The sequence below is a fragment of the Canis aureus genome, chromosome X (assembly GCF_053574225.1).
Source record: "Canis aureus isolate CA01 chromosome X, VMU_Caureus_v.1.0, whole genome shotgun sequence".
NCBI lineage: Eukaryota > Metazoa > Chordata > Mammalia > Carnivora > Canidae > Canis > Canis aureus.
In genome coordinates this window covers 119,275,822-119,291,169 of record NC_135649.1, presented here as the reverse complement: position 1 = coordinate 119,291,169, position 15,348 = coordinate 119,275,822, and the positions used below count along the sequence as shown (strand labels likewise).

The following is a 15,348-nucleotide window of genomic DNA, read 5'->3' as shown; positions in this document are numbered from 1 at the left end:
TGCTGCCTATTTTTCTCCACAAATCGATATACACAAGATAACTTTTTAAATTTGATTTTTCTTCAGATGATGAGCTGCCCGCCTATTACACCTAGTATAAACTTGGGATATTAGCCAAGTGCAAGTCAAATTAGATCATCCTTGGCATCTCTTTGTATTAAATGTTATGTCTATAAGCTCATCAAAGAATAACATCCAGTTCCATATGATGAGCATCCATTCCTGCCTTAATCATGTCTAGAGCTTTGTCACTTCCACTTAACAGTGATTGGACAGGGAGACCTGGTACATGACGTCATGTGCAAAAACCTAGCCACAACGACTTGTGAAAAAGATACACAGACCTTGGATTTGGAACTAGTTCCACCCTACAAGCTATTTCTTCAAACCCTGTATTTAGCCTAGATGGGTTATCTTGGAAATAGATTCTCTAGAGCCTATCAGAAGGTCATAAGCAGCTGTGGGTGACATGTCATAATACTCTCTCTCAATCAATGTGGTCAAACAGTAAGGAGGAAAAATGCTGGAGGCTGTCAGAGCTTAAACGTAAATGAGTTTTTGCCTTTATGTGTCAGTTACTTACTTGATAATATAATGCAATGCCGGAGCCCCATATCAGGAGTCCGAACTCTTTCATACGTACGGGCACTGGGTCACTTCTCTATTTCAAGTGATCCTGCTGTGAATCTTCCCATGTAGGAAAAACTCATTCTTGGAAGTAAGTCATCAGTCTCATTTTCAGCACACTTGCATCTGTTCTCCTGTATTTAATTTTCTTAAGAAAGAACCACTTGAAAAATTAATTTGACTAAATTTTGAAATTTAGCTCAAAATTATTTTTCCCATTGGAAGGATCAAGACTTATAGTTTGCTAGATATCCCAAAGAAACAGCACCCCTTTTGTTTGTAAGAGGGAATCATTTTTAAAATGAGAGATTGATAGTATTTGGACAGTCATGAAGGTAAATGGAGCTCGTAGGACTCCTTGCCCTGGAGGCTTTCCCTCCTAACCCCACCTGCAAGCCTACCATCATGCCTGCCTTTTGAAAATGTACACATGGGTTTGTTGATATATGAACATGGTCTTATCTATAAATTAGAAAATAAATACACTGTTAATTGACAGTGATCTCACAAATACTCAACTTTTCAACAGAGTGTGCCCCGTTGAAAATATACTTGATAGTTGTCTGACCTTAGGCAAGTAGGTTGCTGATTTCTTTTTTTCTTTCTTTCTTTCTTTTTTTTTTTTTTTTTGTAATTCTGTAATTTTGAAATATCTTTAGGACTCTGCCTAGAGTTACTCTACATTTGATATTTCAGTGCACTTCTTTGGGGTTTAAATTCTGTAGCTTAATGCAGAATTCAAACTTCTCACTCTGAGATGTATCAGTAAGTTAAAATAGTATAAAATCAGTTGTTTTTAAAATGCAGGTATGGATATATCGATAGCCTCTCTCTGTCTCTGTCTCTGTTGGTTTACACCTGATTCTGTATACACATTATCTATGCGCAAGAAGCACTTAAAACCAGATAATCACTCATCTCTAAACAGTTTCAAATGACTCTATCACAAGCAAGCCTGAAGCATATTGTTCTCATTAGAAATCTTGTTAAGACCCTGTTCCCTGGCATGAATTCCACATCATACTGACTCCAGGATCTAAGAATAGCTTGACCTCACCTCCATGCCCTCCTACTGCACGTCTTCTCTGCTGCGTACGTCGTCTCTCTCTTGTACAACTCGGACTTGCCAGTGTAAGATAGAGCAACACCTCTCTCCCCTGCCTGAGCCTTTCAGGGACTTGCCATCATGTGGAGGGTAAATCTCAACCATGTTGGCATTGTGTGAGAAGTCTGGAAAACTGACATGAGCCTGTAAAGCAGTTTCTTGCCTCCGGCAGGACCGCCCCTGTCTCCCTGTCTTCTTGCCATGTCTCATATCACCTTCGCAGGAAGAAGCCAAGAACAGGATGGAAATTCCAAACACTGTATAAGACTCCCGAGACACGTTAACCAAGTTGTTTCCTGTATCTGGAATCCTATTCCATTCTCTTCTTGGCAACACTCTACAAAACCCAGCTCAAAAGTCACCTGACCTTGTTGGAAATGCCTTTTTTTTTTTTTTTTTAAGATTTTATTTATTATTTGAAAGAGAGAGAGAGAGAGAGAGCATGAGCTGGGACCGGGGCAGAAGGGTAGAGAGAAGCAAACTCCCTACTGGGCAGGGAGCCTGATGCAGGTCTGGATCCCTGGATCCCAGGATCATGACCTGGGCTGAAGGAAGCCAACTTACTGAGCCACGGGGCACCCCTGGAAGCACCTTTAAGTCAAGGTAGCCACAGTCCTCTCTGTCTATAACATTTCATATGTTAAGGAGTGAATATTTCCCTCCTTATTGGATAGCATTTCACAGCAAGGCAAGATTTTCAGTTAGACTCATACTTTGCGTCTGTGTCCACAGTGCTATTGGTTTTGTGTCAAATAAACTGAATGATATAATTGATTGGATCATCACACTGCAGGCGATATAAACCAGAAGAGCTGTAAAAGTTGATATGGTATTGACCTCTCGTATGAAACTTCTCTCACCGTGCAATAAAGCCCAAATATATCATAATCCGATTTCACAGAGCTGTCGTATTTTAACTTAAATGAAACACTTTATATTGCATTGAATAAACTGTAACAACCCAAAAATGTTACATGCTATACTATATGTTTCTTTTTCCCTGAAAAAAAAAAAAAGCTGTAAACATCTATCACTGGCAGGACTCTCTCATGGATTAATGGAGTAAGGTTTATCAGCAAACTGCCGTATGGGAGTGATTTGAGGGGCAGACAGACCAATCTCCATAAAAAATACATTTTCCTTGTCAGATGAAATCCCACAAACATTCTTGAATCTTCCTGAGTACATACTTGCCTTTCTGTTAAAATTTCAATATGTGTTACGGCCTTGTTAATCACAGAGCCAGAATCTGAAAGTATAGGGGACATTCTGGCTCGTGGAGACAAGGCTTTTTTTTTTTTTTTTTTTAACTTGTATCTGCAACCCTGAAGCATTTTTATAAACTGGCATATTGCGTAAAAACCCTAATGGACAGACATATAAAAATACAGCGGCTTGAGTTGAATTGGAAGGGCCCCTCCATTGTATTCACGTAGAGTGCTGTATGGTTGGTACCTCTTCTGGGTGGTGCATAAAATTGCACCTGCTCTTGGGCTTGACCCTCACCCTTTTGAGTATTCATGGAGAAAACTCTGTACAACCTTGTTGCTCCTTCACATACAAGAGGGAGAGCCACTAACTCCAGACTCACTTCTTTATTTTACCCAAGGTGGGAATAAGTGAATTATTTGAGGCAGGCATTCTCAAAAAGTCTTGCTCTATACACATACAAAACAAAATATAATACAATATACAAACATATAAATATATTTGTGGCATCAAAATCTAATGGGGTGTTGATTAGGAAAAAAATGTTTCAAAAGTCTTCTTGGAAAGTGGTAGTGAAAAAACAAAAAGGTTCTTTGCTTGACACATAAAACGTGATCTCATAGAAGGGAAAGTGCAGCGAGAAAGCCAGTTGATTGGAGACATTGGCTTCACGGAGACACCAGAGAGAAGAAATGTGCCCATGGGTCTGCTAGAATAAATATAATGAGTGGATTGTATATGTCTGAACTAAGTGAGCAACACGGAGCAAATAGCTTTACTTGCCTTTACCATTTCCTTCAACGTGTTTCATCTTAGGGATTCTTTTTTTTTTTTTTAATTTTGTTTATTCATGAGAGAGACAGAGAGAGAGAGAGAGGCAGAGACACAGGCAGAGGGAGAAGCAAGCTTCACGCAGGGAGCCCGACATGGGACTCGATCCTAGGACTCCAGGATCACATCCTGGGCCGAAGGCGGCACCAAACCACCGAGCCACCCAGGCTGCCCTTAGGGATTCTTGTCCTAACCCTTAAACAAATCTTGACCATATCCTATTACTTTCCAGACCTTTCCAGTTTTGAGAGAAAGTCTCATTTTTGTAATCAAGTCTCATTTTCTGGCATGAAAAAAGTCTCATTCAGATTCAGATTTAGAATTAATACTAGACTTCTCTTCTTCACCCAGTTTCTACCTCAGGGACTTGCAGAAGAGAAGCGTGTATGACTTGACTCTTCTTCCATCTGCCTCCTTCTTTTCCCACTTTGCCTCTTACAGATTTAGAGCACATGGGGGAAGAATTTAAAGAAGGTAGGGATACTGACTGGTTCACTGAACTAGGCTTGTTATGTCAGGGTTGTCTTATGTTGGCAGGTGGTCAGAGCTGGCTTTGTGGCAGGTGTTTTTTGGTTTGTTTTTTAAAGATTTATTTATTTGAGAGAGCGGGAGAGCATGAGTGGAGAGAGGCATAGAGAGGAAGAAGCAGGCTCCCACTGAGGAGGGGGAGCCCCACATGGAACTCAATGCCAGGACCCTGGGATCATGACCTGAGCCAAAGGCAGACACTTCACCAAGTGAGCCATCTGGGTGCCCCTGTGGTAGGTGTTTGAGTGTAGAATGGTGGTCTGTTGGAGAGTTGCCCGTGGGAGTTCTTGGAGGGACCCGTGGGGTCCTCAGCACTGCACAACTGCCTATTACAAACAAGCCTTGCCTCACGTTGACCTTTCATACTCCTTTACCAAGTGTTCCTCCACAGGCTCCTACCGCTGGAGCTCTCTGGGTTTGTACCAGTTGAACATACTAACTTCAAGACAGAAAAAAGCCTGGTGCCCTTTTTCATCATTCAGGTAACCTAAGGAAAAACATATTCTTCTCACCAAGTTGAGGGATGTAGACAACTTCACCCAGGCAGTATCTCCTTGCTATTGGATCTCCAGAACTGCTCTGGCCCTCAGAACTTTCCAGGTCATCAGCAGGTGTTACCTCCCTGGGTTCATGTAGATCCTAAACTCTCAGGGACACAGGCAAGGCTCCCAAGAACTTTCAACACATATGGCCATGCTCAAATGGCAGGAACAGAAATCAAGTTCCCGCAAATCAGCAAGCATGCAGCCAAGAGACAGCCTGCCTGTTGTCCCTCAGCCTCCAGATTTGTTGGAATCACCTTCCAGAGGTGACTGGGTGAATGAAATACCAGAGGCATGTCCTCCTGACCTAGTGCCCCCAGCTGTGTATTAGGGTGATAACCCATTATAAGCAAACATTCACTGTGGTGACCAAATTCCCTTGAATTTCCACCTTTCTCTTTTTTTATGGGCTAGAAGTGGATAAGTGGGAGGTTGTCCGGGGTCTGCCATCTGTATTGTAAATGACGAAGGAATGTGTCCTTCCTGACTACTGCGCTCAGCCCCATTCAGCTTGCTGATGCGATGATGTTGGCATGTTGCCAAGGCCTGTTTTTCATGACAAGGTTTGGGTGAAGGCATTTAACTGCAGTAACTGAAATATATTTTCACTCTCATTTAATTATTGAGGCCAACTGACTACACTATGAATTTTAAAATCCAGTTTTTAAAAGCCTTCATTATGCCACCTGGAAGCATTTGAGTTCACAGAGCTAATAAATTCTAAATGAGTGTAATAAAATCCAACTATGCCCCAACTAAGTAAATTTCTTTTTTAAATTGTTTAATGGATCAGGTGAGTCTTTTTCAGTGGGAATAAAAATGCTGTTTGTCATGCAAAATACGTTAGGATTCCACTCAAAGTAGCCAGGAAGTAGAAGTAGAACTGCCAGTACAAGGCCTAAGGAAGGTCATGAGCTTCAGATGTCTGGTCTCAGAACTCGAGTTCCGTCCGTTTTTCTTCAAGCCAGCATGTCCTTAGAAGCCAGCTCCTCACAGCTACTCCGTGATCCCTGTGACATTGGCTGCCTCTTCCTGTCCCCAGCCTCAGCTCTCTCAGTACTGTCAGCAAAGCTCTCCTCGACAGGACCCATCCCCTCAGAGCCACCCGAGACCTGTTGTTTGCACAACAGCCTTTACACTGGTGCACAGAGGCTATTTGCATTTCTCGTAGGACTTCTTCCAGAAGACACCGTGTTCCAAGGGCAGCAGAACTACCTCCGAGAGGCCTCCAGTCCGAAAGTGAGGACACCTGAGTAGAGGATTCTAGGCATATTACCAGGGAGATATTTGCAGAGAGCTTTCCTCAGGGACCCTCAAGGCCCATCACGGAATGGAATCTAAATCTTTCTTTGCTGTCGTCTGGTCCCAGATGTACCATTTGGATTCTTTTTTCCCTTTTTATCCTTAGGTGTTTTGTTTTGTTTTGTTTCTTAATCTGACTCTAATTATTGAGCTTGTTGATCATGCAGCAGGGTGCAATTTCCTTCTGTGTATAGCCTCATTTGTTTATTTTGGAAGAAAGAAGCTTATTTATTTAATTTTTGGTGGCCTGAAAGGTTCCAGAGGAAAAAATGGGTTGATTTTGGTTCGTTGCTCAGATCTCCCTGCTGTAAGAAAAAAGGAGAGATGAGTTCAAGATGGTAGCAACATACAGATTTTGTACCCTCACGCGGGGCTCCCGTCACACATACGGTCCTCTAAAGGGGAACTGTTTTCCTTGCACAGTGTGAAACGGTTCTCTGAGATGGAAATTCTTCTATGCAGACACAGCCAGTTATCTATGATCCAGGAAGCACAACCTTCTTTTTTTCTAATTTACAAAATGGAGGTGTGGACTGGCTGCTGCAGAGTTGTGCACTCCTTGTGTAGTTATCTCCACTGCATCATCTGTCCCACTGTCCAGGTGGACAAATCACTCTCTTATTTGTTCCTTGGTCTCTTCGTTGCAATAACAGCTTACATTATCTGAACTGTCTTATAAGCTCATTCCTGATAAAACCTACACAAAACTGTATTCCAGGGAATCAGTTCTCGAATTAGCAGGATGCTTTTTTAGAGTGTAGACAAGTTGACTTTTCCTAATGGAGACCCATATGCACAAAGGGAGCCTCTGAATCTCATTGCAGAAGGTCTGCTGGAATAAGATGTATCATAGAAAGATGATTTGCATATGTTCCTTTTTTTTTCTCTGTTACTTATTTCATATTAAACTCTATGTGTTTGGTATTTCCAGAAGTAAAGGCCACAAAAAAGTACAATTTTAAGGAGATAGATTTGTTACAGATGGGCAGAAGGGAAGCAGACATTTTCTTTCATGAACAAGACATTTTGCTTGCAAATAAAGAGTGGTTCTCCTTTTCTGATGGAGAGAAAAAAGAAGAAAGAAATACATAGAACGGCCAAACTGCTGTCACCCACCCAAGGCTTGGAGAATGCCTCCCGGGACTGGGAGCGAGGTGGCCGCACAGCAACCAGCCCTGTGCCCCGGACCACAGAGAGGAGCACTTGGCGGGCCCTGAATATGGGCTCTTCAGCGCTCTCATAAATCAAACCAGATTTGCCTGAGATTGGGCATGGGAGAGGCCACGCTCAAACAGATCTACTTGAGAGCGTTATTTTCCAGTATTGAATCACAGCAGCTTGAACATATTCTTAAACGTAAACGTCCAATTAGACAGAATCTGCTTTACATTGTTCTAATTAGCAACCTGCCAAGCTTGATTGTTGATAGGATAAATGGGTCATCTATGTTTCATTGAAGTTTTTCTTTTTTTAATGAGTGGTTGGGGTGGGTGTGTGTGTGTTTCCCTGTTATTTTGTTTTTATTTCTTCAGTGTTTCTGGCAAAGGGTGTTGCCTGCAAATTGCAAATGGTTCCCATCAGCAGACCTCTGCTAATTTTAGAAGTGTTCTTCAGAGGGACTATTTAAACAGGTGAATTTCCATGTGAAGGAAGAGACTCTTGCGCAAATCTTGGTCCTTAACCTAAAATGAATAGAGGTAAACTGCTGCTAAGTCTTTTTCATTTTTCTATTTTTCAGGTATCCTGGCATGAACAGAGTTTTCTGCCCCCAGTCTTTGGAAAGTTTCACAGGCTGGGCACCTCTCCTCCACAGCCAACAATGATGTTTTGTGTCTTCATCCCGGCTACAGGCCCTGGCACACAAACAGCCCAGCCTATTCATTCCTAGAGCAATTTTACATATGCGAGACCGAAGCCAAGATGAATGTCTTCTTCCCCGATGTGCTCAATTCAACCACATTCTGGTAAGTGCAAACACTGAGATCGTTCAGATGAGAAGTGGGGTTTGGACACATGTTCCTGATCGATAAGCCTGCCCTTGCTCACAGAGCTTCCTCTTTGTTGCAACCCAATCATCCAAATAGATATTTAATAGAAAGGCCATTTGTTCTGTCCAACTGGAGTTCCTCCAGTGGGGCAGAGATGGCGTCACCTGCCCGGGGGGTCATGTTGGCTCCCTCCTGGGGCAGGGCCCCTGCCAAGCCTAACAGAATCCTCACATTGACTCCCCGACTCCCCGGCCAGCAACTTCAGCCTGGCGTCTCACTGGAAAGGGAACTCGAGACCCCTGCATTTTCACCGGCCAGACATTCTGAATAAGCTCTATGTCCTCGGTGCTGGCACTTCTTCATAGAGTCCTTTGAGAGTTTGAATAGGGGTGCTGGAGAAGCGTCTCTTTCATTTGCCGCGAACAGGGAGGTTCTGCAAATGCGTGTCACCGCAGGTGCACAGGTGGGAGCCGATGCAACGTGCAGCCTGGGAGGTGGGGGTGGGGCCGCACCGGTGACACATGAGCAGCGGCATTAGGTCCAGGAGGCAAGAAGTGGCTCTGTGACACAGGCTGGAGGGGTGCCAATGGCAGGGTCACCTCCCAGGTGTCCCCACAGAGACACAGTCACGCAGGGAACCAGAAAGAGCCCAAGCAGGTTACGGTAGCCCTGCCATCGAATGATTTCACACAGCACTGTCTCTGAAGCACCTGGTGACTCACCCTGGCTTCTGTTGCCCCGTAGCGCAAAACTTCAAAAATCACATCCAGTGCCTGATGTGTATCGTGGGATTTTTCCTTTCCAATTCCTTCTGTGGCGATTTAGTAATTTATACTTTGATATGTTCCCTTGTTCCAACAATACTGTCACCTCATTCTACTTAAATTGTGCTTTATTGCACAAATCTTGGTCATCCAACTTGGTGTTCCATTATAACTTTACTTACATTTGGGATCCCACTTAAATAATGTTTTCCTCCAAAAGTTATCAGCAAATGAAATGTGTATCTATCCTGATGGTATAATATATTAAAATGCTAATTGGAGAATTCTCATCTGGACCTTCATTTAGTAAATATTATACAGAAAAGAAGTACTTGATTGATGCAGAAGGACACTGACTAATGAAGTCTCTTGCTATGTTTATTTTTCTCTGAAATAAGATGCACTATGAATGTACAAAAACACGATTTACTGCTTTTAAATTACCTACATCAGGGTTGGGAAACAGCTCTCATTCGGAGAGCAGCTCTCATGCTGTGGGCTAGGCGTAGTTCTGCTTCTTTGAGTCTGGTGCACAGCACTGTTATACGAGATGCAAGGACTCGTTGCATGCAACTAGGGTCCTCCCCTGGTTCCCCAACCAGTGTACGCTGCTGCCCACTGTATAGGGCTCAGGATGCTGTTCGTGTAAAGGGTCAGAGAGCAAATAGCTTGGGCTTTGTGAGCCATAGAGTCTCGATTTCAGCTCCCAAACTCTGTTGTCCTAGTAAGTAAGCATCTAGAGATATGTACCGTATAAAACAAACCATCAGTGGCTGTGCTCAAGTAAACCTTTATTTACAAAACTCAAGGGGGCCCATATCATAGTTATCTGTCCCCGACGTGATACCATTATTTCTTTTTAAAACAATGGACTTCTCTGTTTGCCCTCTGCTCTGTGCATACTTCCTGTCTTTGCAGCATGCTGGACCATGGAGAAGGGGTCTTTGTCCTCTCACGATGTTCCTCAGAAATTCCAAAATGGGAAGTCACCTTCATAAGTTTGTGTTGTCACCATACTTTGTGACGGGGTCAGTCTTGTTGTGTCAGACATTCATTATCCTGGTCAAAAGTGCCTATTACTGAAGATGGTACTGTGGTTTGATTGGAGGAGGAAGGGCTTTGGGCATGATCCTTGGAGAGATAAGAGAATGAGGACCCCATGAAAATGTGTGTTGATTGCAAACTCAGAGTGAACAAATCAGACCCAGAAAGAGAATCATGAGGAGTGGCTACAGTTGGAGTGGAGTTCTGAAAGGAAAAGAGGAAAGATGTTTCATGCCTGCAGTATTTGGGAGAGAGAAAACACGGTCATTTCTGTCCATGGTAATGCTCAAAAGTGCTGCCTCTGGAGCCCCCTTTGATGTGAATAAACACAGTTTTGTAAATTCACATAATTCAGGGAGGAATTTCCATCAACCGTATTCCTGCTTACAAGGTGTGCATTTTGAGACTTAAGCTTTTGTAAGAAAATAAACCCTGTCTGCCAGAGTAACATGAAGTGGCCGATAGGGTTCTCTCTGTATCACGGGTCCCTCTCGTCCAATGGCAGGAGGGCCTTCCTTCTGGTTTATGAGGCTTGATGCTCAAATATCTAATATTCAAATAGATGTGGAATCAGTCAAGAGGAAAGCACGTCCAGCCGTCCTTTGTGTCTAAACATGGAATGGCTTTGAGGAGTTCCTTCATTTTCCTTCCGTGATCTCTCCTCATTGTTATCAAATAATGTTGCTCTTTCTTTCCATTGATTCCTTTCAGCTTTTACATCGATCCGCCAACAACCTAGTATTCTTGGTAGCACACAAATCTCCTTTCATTTAATTTCAGTAAGTAGCAAAAATTCTGTGGTTCATGTTTTATGAGTACTTGGTAAGTGCTGGGTGATGCCTTGAGTATGTTCATGAACTATCTCATTTAATTTTCTCTGTATAAATGCAGAATGGGTCCTGTAATAATCATTGTACAAACAAGGGCAGCAGATTGCTCAGCGTCACTGATTTGAATCAAGGACTTGAGTCAGAACAGTTTGAACCAGTCAGAACCCAGAGCTGTAAAGGTTCACATCAAACTCAAGAGGATGCTGTGTCTGTGTCACAGAACGTGGGGGGTCAGGGAGTGGCAAAGAACAAGGGAAGCCGTGTGCCTCTTTGCCTCTGGTCTACCAGGTGATCTCAGGAGTATAGGGTTGACTCTGAGAGGAGCTGAAGCCATTACTGGGGTTTTTATGCATTATCTGTCACTACATAACACCCTGAACAGCTTAAAACCCGTGCATTATCTCAGTTTCCATGGGTCCAGAGTGTGGGGGTGATGTAGCTGGGTCCTCTGCTAGGGTCTCATGTGACCTCAGTCAAGGTGTCAGCTGGGGCTCTGTCTCCTCTGGAAGTGTGACTAGAGCAGGATCTGCTTCCAAGCTCCTTGAAGTTGTTGGTCAAATCTAGTTCTTTTTGGTGGTAAAATCCAGGGCAGAACGGAAAAGGCAAAACGGTAACACAGAGGTTCCAATTTCAGGAAGAAGCTACCACCCTTTGGTTGAGCTAAGAGGTTGGGATGACTGAAGGCTCTAAATTTGTGGTACTTGGTTACTCCTGGTACATTTACTCGGCAAATGACATAGCAACACGGATAGAACGTAAAAGCATAGTTTGGCATGAAAAGATGCGCATATAAAGGGATAGATTGATATTTTTTGCAAAAACAGGAAACACACAAAGAATGATGCATATTTCTTGAAAACAGATGAGCAGATAACTCACCCGAAGCTTGTTACATAGTTGCTGAGGGGACGGGGAGGGAGGGGGTGGGGGTAGAGATCAAAGGGAGCACGTCATAAGGAACAGAGGACCTGTTGTGGACAAGTGTGAGGACCTACATGGACAAGTGTGAAAATTCAGCGTGATCTGAGCGGGTGTGGTATCATTTACCCCTCTTCTGCGCCAGAGATTCAGAACAGGGAGGGATATATTTTTAACGATTAGTTAATGTATTTTTCTCAGGAAGTAGTTAAAGCAAAAGTAAGCAGACATATATTTGATATGCTTAAGCTGTTAGAATGATTTTGGCAACTATTATATGGAATTTCGCCCACCCTAAAAATGTACATTAAAAAGAATACTAATTAGTTCACCTTCAGTTACTCCCCAGCCCAGCCAGACAGCTCGCTGCTCCTCATAGCTGGATAATTACTTTTACCTTATTAACTGTCCTCCTTTCTCCATGCTGACACTATCACGATTTCTCTGCTGTTCGCCTGGGCACAAAAGGGCATCGAGAAGCAATTTTCCTTATAAACTGAGAGTCTTTAAAAAATGAGTATGTGTTGGCTGATGATGAGAGGAACTTCTCATCAGAAATTCCAGACTTGGAAACCAAGTTCTGTGTCCAGGCTTGATTATCCTCATCTATTCAAGTCATCACGGCTAAATTTGTTTATGCATTTGTTACATTTAATTGGGCTCCTCTCCTTCTCCCACTGTGTTGGGAGAAATCAGATGAAGCCAATGCACCCATGCCAGGAGTCGGAATTCGGTGATGATTACATCCTTCTAGTAGACACTCTGGTTTCTCACTGTGAGCTAGCAGTAGCCTTCCAAGCACCCTTTGTTTTCCAGTGTTGAGTAGAGCATCGTCTTGAGGCCACGACCTCACCACCAGTGGACATGGGAGAAAAACCAGTGAACAACTCATGTCTGTGATCTCCTGTCCACACAGGAGTTGGGAAGCAATGAATATATTTGAACCTTTCTAAATCCCTTTTATGTGCAATTTTCAGGAAATATTGTGGCCCCTTCTCCTCATGAACAATGGTTTGGAAACCCAGCTCTGCTGGAACTCCTGGATCTTCATAGTTGATTAGTTTACCACAGTGACCCATTTACTAAGTCTGGATGCAAATTAGACTTACCCAGATCCATGTTTGGAAACTGTGGACCTGCAGAAGCAACAGTTACTACCTTTAGTGTTTTGACCTGAGGTAGAAGAGAGAGTATGGGTAGAGAGCGCTAGCTGTAATTGGCAAAAAGAACTTCAGTGATTAAAGATATTTTCATTACCAGGAAGCCAGACTTTTCTCTTTTTTTAATTTTAATTTTAATTTTTAAAATTGTTTTAAGCCAGACTTTTCTGGGGGTTTTTCACATCTGATGTTAGTTCAAGGTGAGAGGAAAAAAGCCCAGATAATACATCGATTTAACACCCCTTTTGATTCATTGAGCAAATACTAGGCATCGTGCTTGGCACACACAGAACAAAAAGTAATGTGAAAAAACAAAAGTTTCTTTCTGCATATAACGTGGTCTTCAGTGGGGTGGTTCATATGAAAATACATACAGCTGAAATAATAATTGCTTAAGGTGAAGAGAAAATATGTAGGGATACATATTCACAGAGAAATTGACTTAAGAAATTGTTTGGGGGTGCCTGGGTGGCTCAGTTGGTTGAGCGCCTGTGTTCGGTTCAGGTCATGATCCCAGGGTCCTGGGATTGAGCCCCTCATCAGGCTCCCTGCTCATCAGGGAACCTACTTCTCCCTCTGCCCCTAACCCCACTCATACATGCTTGTGCTCTTGCTCTCAAATAAATAAATAGTATCTTTTTTAAAAATGAAGTTTAAAAAAATTTTTAATGGTTTTGATCCAAGCCTTAAATATAAAAAGTTGGCCAGGGCAAATGGATTTTAAGATGGCAAGGGAGGGACGCCTGGGTGGCTCAGTGGTTTAGCACCTGCCTTCAGCCCAGGACATGATCCTGGAGTCTAGGGATCGAGTCCCACGTCGGGCTCCCTTTGTGGAGCCTGCTTTTTTCCCTTTGCTTGTGTCTCTGCCTCTCTCTCTCTCTCTATGTCTCTCATGAATAAATAAATAAAATCTTAAAAAAAAAATAAAGTGGCAGGAGACATGGCTACATTACCCATGAGAATTTGTCTAGTACTAGAGACTTAATGATCGATCACTAAGTATGTGTGTGACAAAAAACATGTGGACAGGTACACAGCAAACAAGTGAAGTACTTTTATAAGGCCAGTTTGTGACAGATAGGCTGAGCTGTAAAAATCCACATGCACTTGATCTTTATTGGCAACCCACAACCACTGAAGGATTGTAAACCAGAGAATAGCACAGTCATCCTTGCCTACTAGAAATGGCTGTCTTATTAATGGTATGGAGGATGCACTAGAGAAAGATGTGGAAGACCTGGCTGGCCTGGAGAGCAGAACGGAGAAATATGAGTGCTCTGTGTGCATGGGCATAAGAGAAAGAACAGGGACATCCAGTATAAAATCCACAAATATGTACATGTGGACACGTTTAGGTCTAATTAAGAGAATTTGGTGACTGACTGGATTTGGAGTGTGATGAATGTGATAGGCACCAAAGTGACTTGCGAGTCTGTGGTTTAGGCCAGAGGGGATGAGAAGTCCCAAATTATTGTCTCCTTCCCTTAGTGTGACCCAAGCAGGGAATATAAGGGGGGGAGGGGGTCGTGTATGCTGTAGGGGCTGGCAGTGAAGGAATGCTAGATTGAGGACATAATGAATGTCAGACAGCTGTAGGGTGTCCAGTCCAGGTAGAGATTCCTTGTTGACGGTACAGATCTGCAAAGGAGAGTGAAGCTCTAAATAAATGCAGAAGCAGGCGTGTTGGGGAAGAAGGAAAGACGTGCGTGGGCATATCCATAGATTGTGTCGCAAGATGATGAAAAGAGCAGGAGGGCCCTCCAATTGTACAGGCTGGTGAAGGTAAAAGAAGACCATGCGTTTCCAGAGCACAGGAGCAGTTAGAGAGAAGAAAGTCAAGGCAGTGGTACAACGGAAGCTCCCGGGGCTTGGCAGGAATGGATTTGCCACAATCAAATACCCAACTGCAGCATATTCTAGCGAGATTACTTTATCCCAGCTTTCTGGGCAAGCACTTCGTTCTTTTAGTAGGAAATAGAGTTCTGATGATGCCACCAATCCTTCCATAAATTCTGCTCCTGATATATAAAAAAAAAAAAAAAAGATGTTGCTTTTCTTGACCCTTAAAACCCACAAGTGCTTGGCTCTCTGACAAGAGTCTCCTTACTGCACATCAAAGCACTTTGGTTTTCAAACTGTTATTTCTGCCGTATTTAAAAAATCAACCAGATAGTCAGCAGGATTCCGTACGCTCCATGCGCATGGAGCTCTGTTTGACCGTGCATATTAAATTCAAAGCTGATGTGGCTTCATATGCACAAAAGAAAGGTATGATTAGGGAAAGAAAAGGTACACCAGTCATTCTTACTTTTTGCAAGTGATTCATTCAAAAATAATTGTTGGGACCTGCCACCAGCCAGACTTTGGACAGAAGGCGCTCAACCACGGGAAACAACATAGTCACAGCTTCTGCCCTCATAGACGTCATTGCCTCTGATTATCTTCTTTGGAATCCCAAGAATCACACTATGTCTGACATAGTTTGAGTTTTCTCAACAAT

General features: G+C 43.0%; 1 long non-coding RNA gene across 11 annotated transcripts in view; it reads left to right on the top strand.

The window, feature by feature from the left end:
• LOC144308023 (uncharacterized) overlaps positions 1 to 15,348 on the top strand; it is a 405,010-nt gene that overhangs the window by 276,389 nt on the left and 113,273 nt on the right. For 10 of the 11 annotated variants that reach the window (XR_013374673.1, XR_013374666.1, XR_013374665.1 and 7 more), the window contains one exon: positions 7,883 to 8,108. This is a non-coding gene — a long non-coding RNA (uncharacterized LOC144308023). The remainder of the gene's footprint in view (positions 1 to 7,882; positions 8,109 to 15,348) is intronic. The other variant, XR_013374669.1, reaches the window with a different exon arrangement.